This window comes from Rattus norvegicus, chromosome 7 (assembly GCF_021556685.1).
Source record: "Rattus norvegicus strain SHRSP/BbbUtx chromosome 7, alternate assembly SHRSP_T2T, whole genome shotgun sequence".
NCBI lineage: Eukaryota > Metazoa > Chordata > Mammalia > Rodentia > Muridae > Rattus > Rattus norvegicus.
This window is the reverse complement of record NC_141540.1, coordinates 143,311,199-143,333,859: the sequence shown is the minus strand read 5'-3', so window position 1 is coordinate 143,333,859 and position 22,661 is coordinate 143,311,199. Positions and strand designations below refer to the sequence as shown.

The 22,661-nt window shown below is 40.9% G+C and overlaps 1 protein-coding gene across 3 annotated transcripts in view; it reads left to right on the top strand.

Annotated features, from left to right (window-relative positions):
- Positions 1 to 2,139: 2,139 nt before the first annotated feature.
- Atf7 (activating transcription factor 7) overlaps positions 2,140 to 22,661 on the top strand; it is a gene marked incomplete at its 5' end in the record, with an annotated part of 92,070 nt that continues 71,548 nt past the window's right edge. The window contains 1 exon segment of one of the 3 annotated variants that reach the window (NM_001434685.1): positions 2,140 to 2,264. 3 annotated transcript variants of the gene reach the window in all.

Below are 22,661 nucleotides of genomic sequence, written 5' to 3'. Positions count from 1 at the left end.
AACTAAAACCAAAACCAAACAAAACCCTCTTTATTTCACTTTTGGTATATAGGGAGAAATCACTTTGATTCTTCTACCATTGAGAGGATGCTAAGAGGTTAGATATGATCACAGACAGGAAGTTCAGAAAATTGAGTAACAAAAAAAGCTGCAAAGTGGGCCGGGTTTGGTGAAGCATGTCTGTAATCCTAGCACTCTAGACAGAGGAAACGTGTAAAAAACACATATTCTAGGTCACTCAGCCAGACCCTGTCTCAAACAAAAGAAAACTGAAAAGAAAAGAAAAGAAAGGAAAAGAAAAGAAAAGAAAAGAAAATGACTGTGTTGGGTGTTGGGATTTAGCTCAGTGGTGCAGTATAAGGCCCTAGGCTCAGTACCTAGCACGGAGAAGGAAAGAGCTTCAAAGGGGGAACAGGCTCCATTACCACCTCCCTGAATTTCCTGCCCTACCTCATACAGCCACACACCAGACAGAAACTATGGCTACAATGTTGCTACTGTTAATTGTAAAGAAGAAAATGGTTACTTGTCAGGAATTCTTGAATCCCTTGTTAACCCTGCTTAAATCTGCTCAATTCTTAAGCTTTTACTCCTAGTAAAACACACAAAAATAGCAGTCTTAACCACATAATTTGTGTGTGTTCATGTGCATCCCGGGCTGGTCTCAAACTCAGAGATCCACCTGTCTCTTCTTCATGATACTTTTTTCAAATGTAGCTCTTATATTTGATGTTCTGAAAATCTCAAGACTGTCTCTTAATAATTCAACTCCTCAGGCTAGAAGGAAGGCTCAGTAGTTATGAGGACTAGCTGTTCTTCCAGAAGACCTTGCTTCTAGTTCCAGCACCCACACTGCTGGTCTTAACCATTTGTAATTCCAGTTTCAGGGGACCTGGTGCCCTCTTCTTGCCTCCACAGGTAGGTATCTGATATGTAGATGATAGACAGACATACATTGGGGCAAAACAAGTGGCTCATACTCAAGTACTTAGGAGAGGCTGACACAAGAAAATGAATTCCAGGACAGCTTGGCTACATAGTAAGCCCCGCCTCATAAACAAACATACTCAAGAGGACTTCTCTCAATACTAGCAATAATTCCCCCCACACTCCCAATTATCCTGAAGAGCCCTTTACTTTCTTTAGTATAATTACTGACTTATGACCAATCTCCCCCTCAACTGTAAAATAAAAATCACATGACTGGGACAGTGTTGCATGTGCTTTTGGTTTTGACATAATATGTGCTGTTGGTGTTTCAGTAAAATACCTGATGGGTAATAAATACAGATTAAAAAAAAAATCGCCGTGCTGCACAGACTTCAACCTACTTCCCACTGAGCTACACTAACTTGTGAGTGTGTGTTGTTCATAGGTGTGGAGGGTTGTCCAAGTGACCAGATGACAAGTTCAGGTTTGGTTCCTCAGAGCTGTCCCCCTTACTTCAATTTTTCATTTGTTTAACATGGGATTTCCCTTGGCCCAGAAACAAGTAGGCTAGACTGGTGAACACCCATCATCTTTTTTTTATTTTTATTTTGGGGGAGGGGGTGGAGTGTCGAGACAGGGATTCTCTGTGTAGTCCTGGAACTCGCTGTGTAGACCAGGTTGGCCTCGAACTCACAGAGATCCTCCTACCTCCATGTGCTGATTAGAGGAGTGAGCCACTGCGATGCAGCTGGACTTGAACTTACTCCCTCACACTACCAGCCTAGCTCCTCCATCACACACCGGACAGAGGCTTCGGCCAGTGGGGTGCTGACAAGTGTAAAGAAGCAAGTACAAGGAGTCACCTGTTCGGAATAACCCCGTTTAACTTGCTTCACACAACTAGTCATCAGCTTGGCGACTGAAGTCCTTCACTTGGCTCTGCTCCCTTCATTGCCCTTTCACCGAGGGCTGCCTGGGACACTCTCAGTTCCTACATTCGCTTCGCCTCCACAACTACAGACAGACCGACCGCGTGGATACCAGGGCCGCTTTTGACCCCCGCTGCCCACACTTTGCAGCCGAACACGTGTGAGTCGTGTGTACAGCTCTCACTCAACCTTCCACTCACGCCACGCTCACAACAAGCCCCGCCCCTAGGCCCCAGTCCAACTCAGCCCCACGAGTCGCGCCCTCGCCCCCACTTCTCGCGAGAAGTGAACACGCCTGGCCGGACGGGAGGAAAGTATCTGCTCCGCTGAGGGGGGAAAGGAGGAGCAGGAGACAGATTGTGGGACCGAGCGCGGGCGGGCGGGAGGCGCCGGAGCTACCAGCGGGTGAGTCCTGTTAACATTAGCTAGTCCGTGGCCTGACAGGAGTCTCCCCTTCTACTCTGGCCAGTCCCAGCGTCCCGGGCCGGGGTCTCCCCTCCCAGTCTGTTGGACGGGGGCGCTGAGGCGGTGGCCAGGCCTGTCTGAGGAAGAGGGTGGGGCATAGGCTAAAGACAACCAATAGGAGAGAAGGAAGCCACAATTGGCGGCCATGAGCGCTAATGGGAGATCGCCTTTACCTTGCGGAGTGCCGCCCTCTTCTCTTCTCCCGCCTCCTTCCTTTTGGAGGAAGGCGGGGCCAGAGGACTGAAGTGTGGGGAGAACTTGGGGTAAGTAGACCCGGGGGGCACAGGGCGTGGCGAGGAAAGGGGGGTTGAATCCTGAGGGAAGCGAAGTCTAGTGGAAGTCTAATGGAGGGCTCTTGGAATAGAAGAGAGAGGAGGACTGCTAAACTAGGCTGAAGACTCAAAAGATTTCTCAAAAAGTAGGTTTAGGGCTTGGCACTGCAGAAGGCAGAGGTAAATAGGCAGGAGTTAGGTTTGGGTGACTAGAGCCTGGCTCAGGTGAAAGCACGAGTTGTTTGGTCGGAGTGGAGCTTTGAAAACGAGGGTCCTGGCGTTTCGATTGAATTCCTCAGAATCAGCAGAGACATGGTGTCAGAAAGTATGGATTTGGACAGATTAAGTGCATGAGTTTAGGAAGACATGTGAGTGGGTTGGGTTGCTAGAAGGCATCGCTTCGATAATGGTCTGGAAATCCAGAGGATAAGGGGGATATTTGAAGAAGAGACAGCGACTGACATACATACAGGTCTTTAGTCTGGGTCTTTCTTCAGTCGGAAGACGGCCAGGATATTGCTTAGTGTTTTTTGGTGGATATGGCACCCAGACTGGTGACCAGCCAGCCAAAATGCTGGCCTAGGAGTTGGGAAGAAGAAAAATAGGACGCTGCTCTGATTGTCATTTTCCAGTGTTTTCCTTTCCAAGTTTCATTTCTTTCAAAACACAAGGATGTGGGCCTGGGACTTCGGCGGTCCAAGTTGGAGACCCGTTGGGACTTCTATGTTGCTCTGAAATGCTCTCACTGGGATGTTTACTACCCAGGGCACCTCCTACCCAGATTCCCGTGTTACTACTTTCCTAACTTTGTTTTCTGCTTAACAGAGGGTGTTTTAATATCTCTCGGGGTTCATATGAAGTATAGGTTTGTGGAGATGTGCAGGTTTTTTTCAGCAAATTCATTTTTTTCCTATGTTTAAAATCTTTCAGCAGTATAATATCTGAATAAACTGTATAGATACCCTAAACACTAACAAATAAAATTTGTTTCCTTAAATGTGGCTTTTCCCTTTCGTTCATTAAGAGTTATTTAATGGATGATTGAACTTAGTCAATTATCCTTGTGTATTTTCTTATTTATTAATTGGGGCAGGGTTTCATATAGCCCAAGTACACCTCACACTGAGATAAGTGAGGATGATCTTGATCCTCCATCCACCCCCCAAGTACTGGGATTCTAGGTGTATATTACCACATCTAGTTTATGTGGTACTAGGGACTGAATATTCAGGGTCTTATGCATGGTAGGTAAACACTCTACCATATGAGTACAGTCTTTAGCCCTTGTTTATTCAGTGTGTCATGTGGCCCAACTGTCTGTGTGTGTGTGTGTGTGTGTGTGTGTGTGTGTGTGTGTGTGTGTGTGGTTTATATAGTGTGTCATGTAGCCCATACTAGCTTTGAACTCATAATTTTAAATTTCTGATCCTTCTATCTCCACCTTCCAAGTGTTGGTACAAGCATTCACTTCCATGCCCAGTTTATCAGTTTATGTGGTACTGGGAATTAAACCTAGGCCTTTATGTGTGCACTGTACCAACTGAGCTATGTCCCCAGCTCAGGGGGATATAATATCCCCTTTTTATGTTTTAAGTAGTGTGAATAAAATAGACTCATAATTCAGGAAGTTGAACATTTTCTCATGTTTTCTTTGCATCCAGACTTAGAAACCAAAGAGCTATCATAATATTTTAAGACAAGGGTTGAGGATCTCAAACACAATTTGTTTTCAAGTATAGGGGATGTAAAGTAAGTGGAAGCTGTTGCAAAACTTAACTTGACTGTAAGAAAAGAAGCTAAGGAAAAGTTTGGCAGCCATACGAAGTAGTCTTACCAGTTTGTTCTTAATTCTGTACAGAAAAGGGACAGGACATTGCTCTTTGTTTAGTAATTGTATATCATTTAATAATAAGTTAGACTCAAACAGCTAATTAGAAACTTTCTTTGCATAGATTATGTTCTTTCTATCACCCCCCACATATACATTTTGGCATGTGTATATGCATGCATGAGTGTGTATGTTGTGGGGATTTATAGTGGTACTTGAGTTAGAGCTCTCAGCTGGGCTTGTGTGTGCCAGGCAAGTACTCTACCACTGAGTTATTACCCTGCCTCTTTTATTTTTGAGGATTGAAGTACTACTAATGAAGAAAACACAGATCATGTGGTTTTGTATTAACTTTTGTTTTTCAGTTGAGGTGTTTTCCCCTGGCTAGAAATTGTCCTTATGTAAACATTGAGACCAATCAATTACCGAACCTTTACTATTAGCTACTGAATTGGGTTTCAACTGGGAGCATTTACTACTCAACATTCAGAAGAATTTTTAGTTTTCAAGGCAGTAGTCTTCTCGTCCCCCATCAAAAAAAAAAAAAAAAATCAGTGAGAGAACAAAGTCCCTGTTTTGTCCTTCCAGTCTAGAATTTGTGATGGCTTTAACTTCAACACTCTTTAAGTACAGTGCTTTTTTCCCCTCCCTTGGGCAGTATTCCCACTTGACAAAAAGATGGACATTGGAGTCTAGATATGTAACTGAGTAGGAAGAATACTGCTTAGCATGTGTGAACCCTGTTACTACAAAAAAACTGGGCATGATGGTGCACACCTGAAATGCCAGCACTGGAGAAGTGGAGGCAGGAGCCAAGACCATTCTCGTCTACCTGGATAGTATAAGTCCAGCTTAGGCAACATGAGACTTTGTCTCAAAGCAAAACAAAAGAAAAACAATTAATTGGAAAGTTTGTTAGTTGAGAGTAAATTGTTAAAAATTTTGGCTTAAGGGGTTGGGGATTTAGCTCAGCGGTAGAGCGCTTGCCTAGGAAGCGCAAGGCCCTGGGTTCGGTCCCCAGCTCCGAAAAAAAGAACCCAAAAAAAAAAAAATTGGCTTAAATTTAATGTCACACTAAGTCAGCAACATTGAGAGTTTTTTTTTTTCTTTTATTAATAGTGAATGGGGCAGGTAAGGTATAAAGAAGATGAATCGTTGGATTAAATGGATTTTTTGGCAGAGAAAGTCAGCAGTGTCTTGAATTTTATTGTGGATCAAAGTTTATAATTTATACAATTTTTAAATACTTTTACTTACAAGGGCTAGAATGTTAATGTTGTTGTATCTTGTCTTTTTTTTTTTCCTAACTTCTAACCAAAATGGAAGTTTTTTTTTTCAATCAACTCCTACACTGATCTACCTGACTGGTCTGTCTGAGTGCAGCTGCCCTGAAGCTCTCAGAAGATTGTTCTGTTCATGTTAAGACCAAGATTCCTGGGCTATAATGGGAAGAGGTAGTGTTGCCACCATCTCCTGTACAGACCTGATAAGGAGGTTTTCCTTACAAGGAAATTTTAGGCGGGGCAAGTAGCACTGTCTTTTAAGTGTCTAATCAAGACAACTCTTTTCTTGGGACAGACTGGAATATGATTGCCCCTGTCTGTTCCTTGATGGTGGACATGAAAGTGCATATTTTGTTTCTTTGAGAAAAGCAAATGAGGCATTTGTTTAAAAGAAACATGTTGGGGTTGGGGATTTAGCTCAGTGGTAGAGCGCTTGCCTAGCAAGGGCAAGGCCCTGGGTTCGGTACCTAGCTCCAGAAAAAAAAAAAAAAAAAAAAAACAAGAAAAAAACAAAAACAAAAACAAAAACATGTCAAAGATTGGCTAGTGAGATGGTTCAGAGGTTAAGTGCTTGCTGCCTAACCATGCAAGCCTGATAGCTTGAGTAGTTCTCAAGCCTCACCTTAAGATAAGGCAGAAGGGGGCTGGGGATTTAGCTCAGTGGTAGAGCGCTTACCTAGGAAGCGCAAGGCCCTGGATTCGGTCCCCAGCTCCAAAAAAAAAAAAAAAAGATAAGGCAGAAGGAGAACACTGACTTCACACAGTTGTCCTCTGACCTCTGTGTGCTGTGTCACTTGTGCCACAGCACATACACATGTCTACATACAGATACACAATAATAACAAATACATATAAAATGTCAGAACACATTTTTATTTTTATTTTTTAATTTAATTTTATTTACTTTGGTGTTCTGCCTCCATGTATGTCTGTGTAAGGATGTCATATTCCCTGGAACTGGAATTAGAGACAGTTGTGAATTGCCATGTGGGTGCTGGGAACTGAACTTAGGTCTTTTGGAAGAGCAGTCAGTACTCTTTTTTTTTTCTTGGTTCTTTTTTTCGGAGCTGGGGATCGAACCCAGGGCCTTGCGCTTCCTAGGTAAGCGCTCTACCACTGAGCTAAATCCCCAGCCCCTGTACTCTTAACTGCTGAGCCATCACTCCAGCCCCAAAGCAACCATTTCTAAGCTTCTCTGATATGGCCTTATTTTCAAATGTTGCCTTTTCCTTAATAGACTTGTTTGATAATAACTGCACTTATATGTGAAAGCACATTATATTAGAAATTCTAAACAGATGATCTTTTTATATTTTTAATTTTTTGTGTATATGTGGTAGGGATGTCTGCACAAAGGCCAGAGGAGGGCACTGGGTGTCTGTTCTATTAGACTTTCTTCTTTATTCCATAGACTGGGTCTCTCACTGAGCCTGGAAATCACCGATTAATTAGCTAGGCTGAGTAGCCAGTGAGCTCCAGGAGTCTAACTCTGTTTCTTCAGTGCTGGCATTGTAGAGGCATGCCTCCACAGCCAGGCTTTTAAATAGGAGCTGATGATCTGAACTCAAGTCTTAATGCTTGCCTAGAAGGGACTTCATCAGCTGATCCATCTTCTCAGCTCTGTACCTTTCGTTTATTTGTTTGTTTTTAATGGTTTGGCCTTAATATATTTTATTGGGGGGTAGGGTGGGAGGGGCATGTGCATATTCATGCCATGGCATGTGTGTGGAGATCAGAGGACATCTTTGAGAAATGTTCTGTCTTTCTACTTTTATCATGGGTTCTGGGGATAGAACTCTGGTCATCAGGCCTAAGCAGCAAGTGTTTGCATCAGCTGATCCTTTCTTTGGTCCTTTTGTCCTTCCATTGTTCATTTGTTGAATTTCTTGAGAAAGGGTCTTAAGAAGCCTAGGATACCCTCAAATACACTATTTAGCTAAAGATGACCTCAAGATTACTGTTTGTTGGTTGGGGCAGGATCTCTCAACATAGCCCTGGCTGTTCTGGAATTTAGTATGCAGACCAAGCTGGTCTCCAACACTCAGAGATCTGACTGCTTTCTGAATGCTGGAATTAAAGGTGTAAACCATTATACCAGACCCACAGATGAACTCAAACTTCTCTGTACCAATTTATATAGTGTTGGGACTTTACTCATGTAGCTAAGCACTCCATCAACTGAACTACATATCCATTCTTAGTCAGAGGTGTAGTTGATTTCCTTTCTTCCCCAGTACTGGGAGTTGAACCTAGGGCCTCATGTATTAGGCAAATGCAAGCATTTTACCCCTGAGCTTATATTATAGCCTTAGACCTCTTGTAGTTGATTTTTTTTAAAAATTATTTATTCACTTTACATCCCAATTGCCATCTCCAACCCTCATAAATTCCTCCCCCTTTAGTCTCTCTCCTCCTCAGAGAAGGGGAAGCCCTCTTTGGGTGCTACCCCACACTGGGACATCCAGTCATAGTAGGTCTAAAGCCCAGCTAGGTAGTCCAGTTAGGAGAAGGAGATCCAATGGCAGGCAGCTGGTTCAGAAACAGCCTCTGCTCCAATTGTTTGGGAACCCATGTGAATATTAAACTGCACATCTGCTACCAAAAAACAAGTTGTAAATGAAAACTTTACATTTTTTGTAGGTATCATCATGCTAGTTATGACTTTTTATAGCTAGATAATATATTTTAGCTTCTCGATCATTATATATTTAAATTATTGATAAATTTGATATACATGATGAGTATTTTCATCTTAAGTCACTGGTAAGTGCATAAGGATAGGACTGTGTTAGGTCATCTAACCTACCCTCTCTCTCCTTCTCCACTTCCTTTTCTTCCCTTTTCTTTTTCCCCTCTTCTTTCTTATTCTCTCAACCCCTTTCTGACTGGGATTGAATTTAGAGCTTCCTACATGCTAGCCGGTGAGTCATTTCCCCAGTCCATAACCTTTAAAATGGTAGATAGGACGTGTCTTGTTGAAGCTCAGATATGCTGTCTTGGGCATCCCTGAAGTCCTAGGCTGGTGGCCATTGGGTGGGAGAGGACACTGAGAATATAAAGTTAGATATTGTAATTACTGTTTACTTTTGCTTGTTTACTGCTTGTTTGTTTTTCACTTTTGGGACAGGGTTTGGTTCTGCTGCCCAGTCTGGCCTCTCAACTCACAATCTTTTTTTCAAGACAGGGTTTCTCTGTATAGCTTTGGCTGTTCTGGAACTCACTCTGTAGACCAGGCTGGCCTTGAACCCAGATCTGCTTGCCTCCATCTCCAGTGCTGGGACTTAATGTGTGTGCCACCATCTCCCACCACCTCAGTCTTACAGGCAGATGTACCATCACTTCTGGTTTAACTTCTATATTAATGTCTTCCTTTTTTCATTTTCTTGCTTTTCTTTCTTTCTTTCTTTCTTTCTTTCTTTCTTTCTTTCTTTTTTTTTTTTTCGAAACAAGGTTTTGCTATGTAGTCCTGGCTGGTCTGGAACTCATAGAGATCCATCTGCCTTTATGTATCAAGTGCTGGAATTAAGGCTGTGTATGTGCCACCATATACTTATATACTATATATACACACACACATATATACATATATGTGTGCGTGTGTGTATGTATGTATGTATGTATGTATATATTATAAGATCACCACCTTATACTCATGCTTATGACTTGCCAGTGGATCATAAACAATCTATTTAATTTATTTTAGACTCTTCCTGGGAAATAGTATCTATTCCATCAGTCTGCAGTTTCTTTCTTTTCTTTTCTTTTTTTTTTTCGGAGCTGGGGACTGAACCCAGGACCTTGCGCTTGCTAGGCAAGCGCTCTACCGCTGAGCTAAATCCCCAACCCCAGTCTGCAGTTTCTTTATTCTACCTCCATATTCTTAGTTGCTTTTTGATTGTGTAATGACTGAAAGTGTTAATTATAGTGGCTTTTAAAATCCCGTCCCTACCTGCCCTGTCATTAAATGTAACTCTTGAGGCAAAAGTTTCTTCCCCAGACATTTTAAGTTAGAAATCAGAAGATTAAAATTCTTGCTTATGGATCAATTAGTTATCTTGCAGCTTCCCTATAATTTTAACATTTCCAGTTTTGACCTCTTGTCATATTTTGTTTGGAATCTAAATCTAAATCTAAACACTACTATATATACAAACATATAATTTCCATTTACAGTTAAAGTTTCAAGGTGTGGTAGTCTATATTCTAGAGGAGAAATGGTGCTACATACCAGATAGGGCATCAGAGGATATCTAGTGAGTAAAACCTTTATAATGGCAGCCAACAACTCTTCTGCATGTTAATTTTAGACTTGACAGTTGAATTTATGTTTGAGCAACTTTAGTTGGTTAGTTTAAAGTACCTTCCTCTTTTGGGGTTTTAATTTTCACTTTCATTATTTAAAGTTACAAGTTGTACTGGGGATGTAGTTCAGTTAGTAGAGTGTTTACCTAATATGCAGGAATCCCTGAGTTAAATTTCCCACACCTCAAAACCTGAGTATGGTGGTACATGGCAGGAAGGTATCAAGTTCCAGGTGATTAAGACCTTGTCTTTAAAAAACAAACAAAAAAAGCAATTTGTGAATGGAAATGTTTGTGCTAATTAGAGTAGCATGCCACAAGGGATAGAGTACATTTTCTTTCTTTCTTTTTCACTTTTTAAAAAGAATAATTTATTTATTTTTACACTCGGATTTTATTCGCCTCCGGGTTGCCTCTCCCAGGGTTCCACATCCCATACCTCCTCCCCACCTCCAACCCCTCCACAGGGATGTCTCCACCCCACCAGACCTCTAAACTTCTTGGGGCCTCCAGTCTCTAGAGAGTTAGGTGCATCTTCTCTAACTGAACCCAGACCCAGAAGTCCTCTGCTGTATATGTGTTGGAGGCCTCATCTCAGCTGGTGTATGCTGCCTGGTTGATGGTCCAGTGTCTAAGAGATATTAGGGGTCCAGGTTAATTGAGACTGCTAGTCCTCCTACAGGGTTGCCCTCCTCCTTAACTTCCTCTAGGTTTTCCCTAATTTAACCAGAGGGGTCAGCAACTTCTGTTCGTTGGTTGGATGCACATATCTACATCTGACTCTTTCAGCTGCTTGTTGGGTCTTTTGGAGAGCAGTCGTGATAGGTCCCTTTTTGTGAATGCCCTATAGCTTCAGTAATGGTGTCAGGTCTTGGGGCCTCCCTTTGAGCTGGAACCCACTTTGGGCTTGTTGCTGGACATACTTTTCCTTGGGCTCTTCATTTCCATCCCTGCATTTCTCTTTTCTTTTCTTTTTTTTTTTTTTTCCGGAGCTGGGGACCGAACCCAGGCTAGGCAAGTGCTCTACCACTGAGCTAAATCCCCAACCCCCATCCCTGCATTTCTTTTTTTTTTTTTATATTTTATTTATTTATTATATATGAGTACATTGTAGCTGTCTTCAGACACACCAGAAGAGGGCATCAGATTTCATTACAGATGGTTGTGAGCCACCATGTGGTTGCTGGGATTTGAACTCAGGACCTCGGGAAGAACAGTCGGTGCTCTTAACCGCTGAGCCATCTCTCCAGCCCAAAGGGAGAAGCAGATGTAGCCACATTCATAGATTTTTTTTTTTTTTTTTCTGAGCTGGGGACCGAACCCAGGGCCTTGCGCTTCCTAGGCAAGGACGCTACCACTGAGCTAAATCCCCAACCCCCCTGCATTTCTTTCAGACAGGAAGAATTATGGGTCAGAGCTTTGGCTGCGGGATAGCAACCCCATCCCTCACTTGATGCCCTGTCTTTCTGCTGGAGGTGGATTCAATAAGTTCCCTCTCCCCACTGTTGGCCCTTTCATCTAGGGGCCCCCCACTTTGAGTCCTGAGAATCTCTCATTCCCCAGGTCTCTGGTACATCCAATAGGGTCTTCCCAACCTCCTTCCTCCTGAGGTCGCCTTTCTTTTTGCTGGCCCTCACCAAGTCCTTTCCCCCCACCCAACACCAGATCATGTTCCCCTGTCCCCCTACCTCCATCCCCTTTCCCTTCCCTGTTCCTCTCTCCCTCCCCTCTTGTGGTTGTTTTCTTCTCCCTCCCAAGTGAAAAATAGACCCATATTTGTCACAATGTACAAAGCTCAAGTCCAAGTGAATCAAGGACCTTAACATAAAAACAGATACACTGAATCTAATAGAAGAGAAAGTGGGAAAGAGCCTTGAACTCATTGACACAGGCAAAAAACTTCCTAAACAGAACTCCAGTGGCTCACGCTCTAAGATCAAGAATTGATAAATGGGACCTCATGAAACTGGAAAGCTTCTGTAAGGCAAAGGACATAGTCAATAAAAGAAATTGGCATCCTACAGATTGGGGAAAAAATCTTCACTAACCCCACATCTGATAGAGGACTAATATCCAAAATATATAAAGAACTCAAGAAACTTACCACCAAAACAAAAAAAAAAAAAAAAACAAAAAACAAAAAAAAAAAACAAACAAACAACCCAATCAAATAATGGAGTATAGAACTAAACCAAGAATTCACAATAGAGGAATCTTGAATGACTAAGAAACACCTAAAGAAATGTTCAAAGTCCTTAGTGATCAGAGAAATGTAAATCAAAATGAACCTGAAATTCCACCTTACATCAGTCAGAATGCTAAAATCAAATCAAAATCAGGTGACTACACATGTTAACAAGGATGTGGAGAAAAAGGAACACTCCTCCATTGCTGGTGGGATTGCAAACTGCTACAACCACTCTGGAAATCAATTTGGAGATTCCTTAGAAAGTTGGAAATAGACCTACCTAAAGATCCAGAAATACAGCTCTTGGGCGTATACCCCAAAGATGCTCCACCACACCACAGGGGCACATGTTCCACTATGTTCATGGTGGCCTTATTTGTGATAGCCAGAAACTGAAAACAACCCAGATGTCCATGACAGAGGATTGGATACAGAAAATATGGTTCATTTACACAATGAAATACTACTCAGCTATTAAGAATGAGTACATCCTGAGTTTTGTAGGCAAATGGATAGAACTAGAAAATGTCATCCTGAGTGAGATAACTCAGACCCAATAGGGTACATTTTCATCATGTTCATGTTCATCATTCATGTTCATCATTCTGATACAGTTAGTTCTGGGTTCTCCTGGAAAGCATGATAGTATTGATCATCCCTCGGGTCTTTTCTAGTCCAGATGTACATAAATAGAAGCTCAGATCAAAGGACAGATAAACAATCAGGAAGACAAGTAGACTTTAAAGAAAATAAATTGACACATTTAAGCTGACCCATTGGAAGTGGTTTAAAGGGGGAGGAAGGAACATAAACAATAAGGAATAATCATGTCTGAACTAAAGACAAAATGCAACAGCAAAGAGTTTTCATTGGATCATTCATTACATGTCTTAAAAATACTTGATGACAAGGGTTGGGGATTTAGCTCAGTGGTAGAGCGCTTGGCGCAAGGCCCTGGGTTTGGTCCCCAGCTCCAAAAAAAAAAAAAAAAAAAAAAGAAAAGGAAAAAAAATACTTGATGATGAGATTTTCTCTTCAGCATTTCCCTGGTAGACACTTATTTGGTGGTTTTATTTCCTGTTAAATCATAGTGTTTTGTTTTTTCTTACTTGTCTTTTTATTTACAAGCTTGTTTCTCTTCTGTATATATGTATTGACTGCCTGTATATGATGAAGCAAAATTCAGTTTAGTTTTGAAAGTAAACATTTGCTATCTAGCTTCCTTGGAGAGGGATTTGATGGGTGTTACAAACTTGAGAAGGTTACATGGGGCTGGATTTGTACCTCAGTTGGTGGAGTGCTTGTATACATGCATGAAACTCTGAGTTCCATCCTCAGCACAGCATAAACTGGGTGTGATTCCACACATGCCTGTAACCACTGAATGTAGGAGGTGTGGGAGGAGATCAAGGTTATTCTTGAAGAGTCCATCCTGGGCCAAATGAGACCCTGTGTCCAAACAAAACAGATTTGCTAAATGAGAAGATAAACATTTAATTCTCATAACTTTGTAGACTGAGGTTTAGGAAAGCTCCCTAACTAAACCCAAGGTTAGTGTACTAGCCTTTGAAATGTTGTGTTTAGGACAAAACTCATTACAAATTTACAAATCTGTTGTTTTTTCTCTTCTGTTGGCAACTTCAATCCTAAACGTTCTCATATATTTGAAAGCAGGCTTTGCAGAAGCTTTTTTCTCTTCAGTATTGCCTTTCTTCCTAAGAAGTACTATTCTATGGGAGTCTAACATGAGCCAAGATTTACCTTAAAAGTTGGCTGTTGGGCTTGTGGTTTGGGCCTCTGTGGCAACACTCTCTTCCGTAGTCTCCTTTAAAAACCTAACTTGCGGGTTGGGGATTTAGCTCAGTGGTAGAGCACTTGCTAAGGCCCTGGGTTCGGTCCCCAGCTCCGAAAAACAAAACAAAACAAAACCTAACTTGCCTTTGAGTTTAATTGCTCACTATGATTGTCCTGTAGGTGTAGTGCTTCTTTCTGAGGTAGACAAGTAAGCTTTATACACTAGGCTGGGGGTTGGGGATTTAGCTCAGTGGTAGAGCACTTGCCTAGCAAGTGCAAGGCCCTGGGTTCGGTCCTCAGCTCCGGAAAAAAAAAAAAAAAAAAAGAAACTTAGAGAGTATACACTAGGCTGGTCAGATTTTATTTGTAACTTACAATATAGTAGAAAAATGTAGTTTTTCAGATTAAACAAAACAGGGAAAGGTTGGGAATATATCTCAGTAGTAGAACCCATTGTTTGGCATATTGAAGGCCCTAAGTTCAATCTCTAGCCTCAAAAACTACCACTACCACCATAAGCCACCTTTTAAAGAAATTGTGTAGGCATTGTATATGGGCGTGGAAACATCAGATGCCTCTCTCTATGCCTGTCCGCCTTACTCCCTTCAGAGTCTCTCTGTACTAGGATCTTACCAGCAAGCCCCCGCTGTCTTTGTCTGTTTCCACTCCTAGCCTAGGCATGTCTCCTCAGCACTCCTTTTGAACAGGAGTTGTAGGCTCATAGTTCCAGCTTTTTACCTGGTGCTGGAGATCAAACTCAGGTCCTCGTACTTATGCAGTTAACTATTCTTATCTGTGGAAGCATCTCCTTAGTCTAAGAACCATTCTTTCTGGAATAAGAATATGTTTGACTATAAAATCAAGCTTTGGTGAATAGAACATAGGATTGCTAAAAATAGTTAATGTTGAAACCAAATTTCCTGCCAGTATTATTTATTAAACCATTACATTTGGTTTTACTTTAATATATTTCTAATAGCATAGATCTGATCAAACCATTTTTAATGAACATACTTTTAAAAGTTTTGCTCAAGTAGTAGTTTGTTTGTATTTTGTTTGTATGAAACTGGAACATGCCAGTCAGTGAATGTTGGAATATCTCCAGATGGATCCTGTGCTACAAATAAGTAGACTTAGAGAATATTAATGGATCTTTTTTCTAGAACTTCTGAGCTTCCCCATAATTATCATTGTGCAGTATTATGGGTGTTTTTCTACCAAGAACAAAACTTTTACTGAGGTCTTAAAATCGAGTCCAGCATAATGGCTTAGGCCTATAATTTTAGTCCTCAGGAAACAAGCAGAAAGATGCTTGCGGATTTTGAGGTAGCTTGTTCTAGATGTGTCCTGAAAGCAAAACTAACCTGTGCTACAGAATAGGATCTTGTCTAGAAAGAAAACAAAACAAAAACAACCCAACCACCACACCACCACCACCACCACCACCACCACCACCACCACCACCACCACCACCACCACAAAACAATAGCAACAACAAACAGGGAGGGTGGAGAGATGGTCAGCAAGCCAGAGTATTGACCACACTTCTAGAAGACCCAGATTTGATTCCTGGCACCCATATGGCAGCTCAGAATTGTCTGTAACTCTAGTTCTAGAGGATCTGTTACCCTCTTTTATCCTCTGTTGACATCGGACACACATGTGGTCTACAGACATATATGTAGGAAAAACACCCACATGGGGCTAGAGAGATGGCTCATCAATTAAGAGCACTTGTTCTTGCAGAAGACCTGTATTTAACTTCCCGCACCCATATAGTAGCTCACAACCAAATGTAACTCCAGTTTCAGGGGATCCAGTGGGTACCTCTGGATACCAGGAATGCATTCACCCATACACATAAATACATTGAAAATTTAAAAACCCATGTACATAAAAATAAATCTTAAAAATCCCTATAAAACGAACACTCCCCCCACAAGACAAAACAAAACATCCTAAGTCCATAATAATTTTAAATTGATTCTTAAAGATCAGTGTTTTGAATCTGATGTAGTAGTCTATGCCTCTAATCCCAGCTACTTGGGAAGCTGGTGCTTCAAGAGGAATGCAAGTTCAAGACTAGTCTGGAAAATACAACAAAACCGTGTGTAAACAGGGAGTTGGGAGGCATTAGGAATGTAGCTCACTTGGTAGAGTGATGGCTTATCATGTATACAGCCCTGGGTTTGGTCTCCAATACCATGTGGTAGTAATGCCTGTTATCCCAGTACTTGGGTGGTAGAGGTAGGAAGATTAGAAGTTCAAGGTTAACCTGGACTTGTGTAATGAATTTGAGGCCAGCATGGGATAGTTGAAACACTAATAAACAAATATCTAAAAAAGGAAAAAAATGTGTTGATCACTGTTGTTTTAAGGGGTCATACTTTATCTGAAAATAATCAGAAAAACAAAACAAATTTTATTTATTTATTATTTATTGAAAAAGGAGTGCTACCGAAGCTTTTGTATGTTTTGGAGTGCGTGTGTGTGTGTGTGTGTGTGTGTGTGTGTGTGTGTGTGTGTGTATGTAGTATATGTTTGTATTCTTGTTCTTGCATATGGAGGCAAAGATTAATGTCCTTTATTACCTCCCACTTTATTTTTTGAGGAGGAATATGTCTCACTGAAACTGGAATTCACCAGTTGTCTAGACTGGCTGTCCAATGAGCTCCCTTCCCCATGTTCCCAGAACTCTGGTTACAGAGTATTGCTTCATCCTGGTTCTGTGTAGGTGTTAAGGATCTGCACTCAAGTCCACATGCTTCCACAGTGTGCCCTTTAGCAAGTGAACCATCTCCTCAGCCTCTTTGGGTTTTTTTTTTGAGGAGGGTTTTTCTATGTATCCCAGTCTTGCATTGAATTCATGATTCTCTTGGCTCTACCTCCATTTAGGATTATAGGCTCATGCCATCGCACATGGCTCTGCATTTTCTTTATTAATATCTTACTGGTTTCCAGGAATTCTTTTACTTCTAAAGCACATTGAGAGAACTAGAAGTATAGTTCAACAGTGTCTGCTGAATATGATTAAAACCTTGGGTTTGCTCTTTAGCACTGAAAAAAAGTAAAAATTTAAAACTAGGGACTGGAAAGATGGCTTGGTGGTTAAAAGAATTGGTTGTTCTTCTGGCAGACCTAGGTTCAATTCCCAGTACTGACATGATGGTTTAAAACCATCTATAATGCCAGTTCTGGGGATCTGATGCCCTCTTCTGGCTTCTGTGGGTACCATGCATGTACATACTCTAAAATACACATTGAAATATAAAGTGTGTTAATGTTCTTTACCCCTTCCCCTTTCTTAGACAGTCTTAATTTGTAACTGTGGATAGCCTAATTTGCTATGTAGACAAAGCTGGTCTGGAACTCAAAAAGATCTGTGTTTTCCTGCCTTCCTAGTGCTGGGATTAAAGGTCTGTGCTACCACATCCAGCTTATTTTTTACTTCTGCTTCTTGCTGTTATTTTATTATTATATTACTACTACTACTACTACTACTACTACTACTACTACTACTACTACTACTACTACTACTACTACTATTACTATTTTTGAGACAGAGTCTGACTGTGTAGTCCTCACTGATCCAGAACTTGCTGTGTAGACCAAGAATGTATAACCAGGACCTCCTGTCATTTTAACAAGTTGTAGCTCTTCATCCCCCTTATTAACATTTCTAAGGATAGCTCAAAAATAGTTTCTTTTTTTTTTCCAGAGCTGAGGACTGAATCCAGGGCCTTGCGCTTGCTAGGCAAGCGCTCTACCACTGAACTTAAATCCTCAACCCCTCAAAAATAGTTTCTTGAATCTTCTAAAATTTCTAGTTAGGGTTGGAGAATTGGCTTGGTGGTTAAAGGATCAGGGTTCAATTCCCAGCTCCTACATTGTGACTGACAACCATCTCTAAGTCCAGGTATAGGGAGTTCAGTGACCCCTTCTGGTCTTTGCTGGTACTCTAGACACATGGAGTACAGACACATAAACACAAAAAGAAGATGTATATACATAAAATAAATGTTTTTAAAGATTAAGTTTGAAATTAAGAAAAAAAATACAGGGGCTGGAGAGATGGCTCAGTGGTTAAGAGCACTGACTGCTCTTCTAGAGGTCCTAAGTTCAAATCCCAGAACCCATATGGTGGCTCACAACCATCTGTAATGAGATCTGATGTCCCCTTCCGGTGTGTCTGAAGACAGCTACAGTGTACTCATATAAATAAAATAAATTTAAAAAGAAAAAAATACAAACTTTTGATAGTTGTATTTATAAAGGTAGTTGGCCTTTATAAACCTGCTCCCAAATGGGTTGTAAGCATTGCCCATTTATTACATAACTTACGATTTAGCCTAATTTCTACTGGCATCTGTTTTCTGTCATTTACTAAAAACTATTTGATCTATTTAGCTGCCTGTCTTTGAAGCCTGTCCCTTCATGTCTGAGATACAAATACAGAAATTAACTTAAATATTCTGTTGATTATTTTGTTTAGTTACTGCACTACTCTCCTGTTTTTTTTAATTACATTTAAATTTATTTAGTATGTATATGCCATATCATAAGTATGGAGGTCAAAGGAGAACTGGGGTAAGGGATTGTGTCTTTTCTTCCACCAGCGGTTCCTGGGGATTAAACTCGAATTGGCTTGGTGGCAAGTTCCCTGCAAAACTGTCTTGGGGCCTTGTATAATTTTTCTCCATGTATGTATGTATGTATGTATGTATGTATGTATGTATGTATGTATATACATATATGTATGTATGTATGTATGTATGTATGTATGTATTTAACATCCCAATCACTGTCTGCCAGTCCCCTCAAGAGAGTCTCTCCCCCCATATCCCTTCCCCTTCTCTTCTGAGAAAATGGGGACCCCCCGGGGTAGCTCTCCACACTGTCATATCAAGTTTATGCAGGATTAGGGCATCCTCTCCCACTGAGGCCAGACAACAGCCCAGTTGGGGAACAGATTTCAGACAGGCAACAGCTTTAACACCAGCCCCCTACCCCTCTTCAGTTATTGGGGGACCCACATGGAGACTGAGTTACACATCTGCTACAGATGTGCCAGGGGCCTCATGAGTGCTCTTTGGTTGGTGGCTTGGTCTCTGAGAGGACTTCTGTATTTCTTACAGCAATATATCTGCAACCTTTTTTTTTTTTCAGTCAGTACTCTCCATTTATACTCCCAGAGGTTACTAATGGCGTTGTGTGCCTGTAATGCTGATACTTGGGAAACTGAGGCTAGCATGGAATTTGTAGTAAGTTCCAGGCCATCATGGGCTACAAAGTGACTTTGTCTCCGTTTCCCCCTCCAAAAAAAAAAAAAGAGTTATTGAATTGAGGACTTTTAAAAAATCTTTTTTCTGTTGGGGATTTAGCTCAGCGGTAGAGAGCGCTTGCCTAGCAAGTGCAAGGCCCTGGGTTCGGTCCCCAGCTCCAAAAAAAAAAGAAAAGAAAAAAAAAAACTTTTTTCTTATCTGAATTTATATCTACTGATATTTTTTACTTACTAGAGATTAAAATATAAGTTTTAAAAAGATTTATTTACTTTATATATGTTAGTATACTGTCATTATCTTCAGATACACCAGAAGAGGGCATCAGATCCCATTATAGATGGTTGTGAGCCACTGTGTAGTTGCTGGGATTGAATTTAGGGCCTCTGGAAGAACAGTCAATGTTCTTAACTGCTGAGACATCTCTGCAGTCCTAAAATATAAATTTTAAAATAATAGCAAACCCATTATACTATAACAAGGTAATTGCATTTGTATTACCAGGAAAAAAATAGGGCTGAAGATGAAATTCAGTAAAGTGCTTGTTTAGCCTGCCATTAGGCCTTAGGTTAGTTGCATAGTACTGCATAAGCCAAGCTGGTGGTATGAGCCTGTAATCCCCGCTCTTGGGAGGTAAAGGCAGGCCATCAGAAGTTCAAGGTCATCTTCAACTACATAGAAATTTTGAGGAAAACCTGGGCTAGAGTCTTTGTCTCAAAAAAAGAAAAAAAAAAAAAGGCTGGGCATGATAGCGTACATTTGTAATAACAGCACTTAGGTGGTAAAGGGTGGATCTCTGTGAGTTTAAGGTTAGTCTGGTTTATATATCGAATTCCAGGTCAGCTGGGGCTACAAACACAGAAACACTGTTTCCAAAACAGGGAGATGAGAGGAGGAGATGGTTCAAGTGATAGAGGTCCCTACTGTACAAGCTTGATGACCTGTATCAGATACCCAGGACCCACATGGTGGAGAGAACTGACTGACTACCAAAAATTATTCTCCAGCCTCCACATGCATGCTGTGGCATATGCTCATACTACACACCACACACAAAAAGATAGAAGACAAAAAACCAGAGGGAGAAACTTCAAATTACTTTAATATCTGGTTTAACAAAAAACATCTAGTTTCTCATACCTGCTTCTGCATTCAGTCTGTTAAAATATATTGTTTTATTTTAAGTATCTGACAGACATGGTCACACATATATCTAACAGGAAGATTACTTTTAGGTAGTTGTAGCCTCCTTAGATATGGTACCAAAAATCTAGAAAATGGTTTCTTAAATGTCTTAAAAATTATAATATGTGACCTGAGACCACTTCTGTGAAGTTTTAATACTGTTACATTGGAATGTGTTGGTCCGTCTTGCTGTTTAAATAGATCTTTTACTTGTAAGTGATTTTTTAAACTTCCATGAGCCTTCTGAAAGGGTCTTAGAGATCCATAAGTGATCTTGGAGCCTCTTAAGGAACTGTTGACTTAACAGACTTGAGAATATAGCTGTTTTCCAAATGGAAAAATTAGAAGTTTCCCAACTTGCAAATTAGTGACTTGCAAATGGTGGTCATCAAAATTTCTCAAGGTATTTTAAATTTTTTAATTAATTAATTTTTTAGATAGTCCCAGATATCCCAGGCCATAAAGTCCAGGTATGTAGCTGAGGATGAACTTTCTGTTCCTCCTGGTTCCATCCTCCCAGGGTTGTGCCACCAGCTTGAGCCACCACATCTGGTTTATGGTTTTATGGGAATTGAACCAGAGCTTTTTGTATGCTAGGCAAGCACTTTCCCAATTGACCTACACCTCCATCCCTGTTTTATTTTTTAATGAGCTTGTGCCCATCCTAGTTAAGCCTCATTAGCCACATTGAAATCATATACAACTTTATTTTAGTTTATATGTTGCTGGTGATTGAATCCAGCATCTTATAAATGGTAGGCAAATACTCTACAACTGAGCCATGTTTCCAAGCAACGACACCCTCTACTTGAGCGTGTGTGTGTGTGTGTGTGTGTGTGTGTGTGTGTGTGTAAGAAAAACAGATACACTAACTTCAGTTTTGGCTTTGGGTTTTAAAGTATATTTATATGATGTTGTGTATATACATGAATGTATTATAATGCATTTGTGAAGGTCAATGGACAACTTTGGGGAATAGGTTCTCTCCACTATGAGTTCTAGGGATTGAACTCAGGTTGTCAAACTTACGATGTGTTTTAGTTTCATTTCTGATGCTGTGATAGTTAGTCTATGAGCAAATTAGGGGAAGATAGCACATTCACTCACTGAGGTAACTCAAGGCAGGAACTCAAGACAGGAACTTGAAGGCAGGACTGTTTGCTATTTCACACAGTGTTATCTCCAACCAAGCAACTTACTTTACAGCTAAAGAAGTACAGCAGGAACAATGAAAAACACTTCTTGCTAGTTGGCTTGCCAGCTTACGCTCAGCCAGTTTTCTTTCTCTTTCTTCTTTCCTACTTCCTTCCTTCCTTTTTTCCTTCCTCCCTCCCTTCCTTCCTTCCTTTCTTTTTCTTTTCTTTTTTTTTTTTTTCCAGAGCTGGGGACCGAACCCAGGGCCTTGCGCTCGCTAGGCAAGCGCTCTACCGCTGAGCTAAATCCCCAATCCCCTTTTTCTTTTTTTAAAATAAGATTTATTTTTTTTATGAGTTCTCTATCTGCATGTACACTTGCATGCCAGAAGAGGGCATCAAATCACATTATAGATGTTTGTGAGCCAACCTGTGGTTGCTGGGAACTGAACTCAGGACCTCTGGAAAAGAAGCAAGTGCTCTTAACCACTGAGCCATCTCTTCAACACTCAGCTAGTTTTCTTACATCAGTTAGGACTACTTGACTACTGGTGGTAGAGCTTACAATGGGCTATTAAATTAAGTCAAGATAACCCCCACCCCCAGATATACTTCAGACCATTCTAACCTAGGAACTCCTTAGTTAAGGCTGTATTCTCAGATGATTCTAGGCTGTGTCCAGTTGACAGTTAAAAGTAACCAGAATACATGGCAAGTGCTTTTGCCCACAGAACCTTCTCATCAACCCCAATGTCTCACTTTGTAACCTAGGCTGGACTCACACTTGCAATTCTCCTGCCTCAGGTTCTCTCCTAAATGTTGGAATTACTGTGTAAGTTCGTAGGCCTCAGTGCTAAGAATAATCCAGGAGGCCTAGGAATCGAAATCTTAAACAAGGTGCTCAAGTGATTATGCAGTGCTCTATTGTGCTACCTTACCTTATTTAGTTAGTTAATTTTATATTTATTTTATGTATTTGAATATTTTCCCTGCATGTATATGTGTGTCATATCAAGGTCTAGTGCCCATGGAGTTTAGAAGATGGTGTCAGATCCTCTAGTGCTGGAAACACAG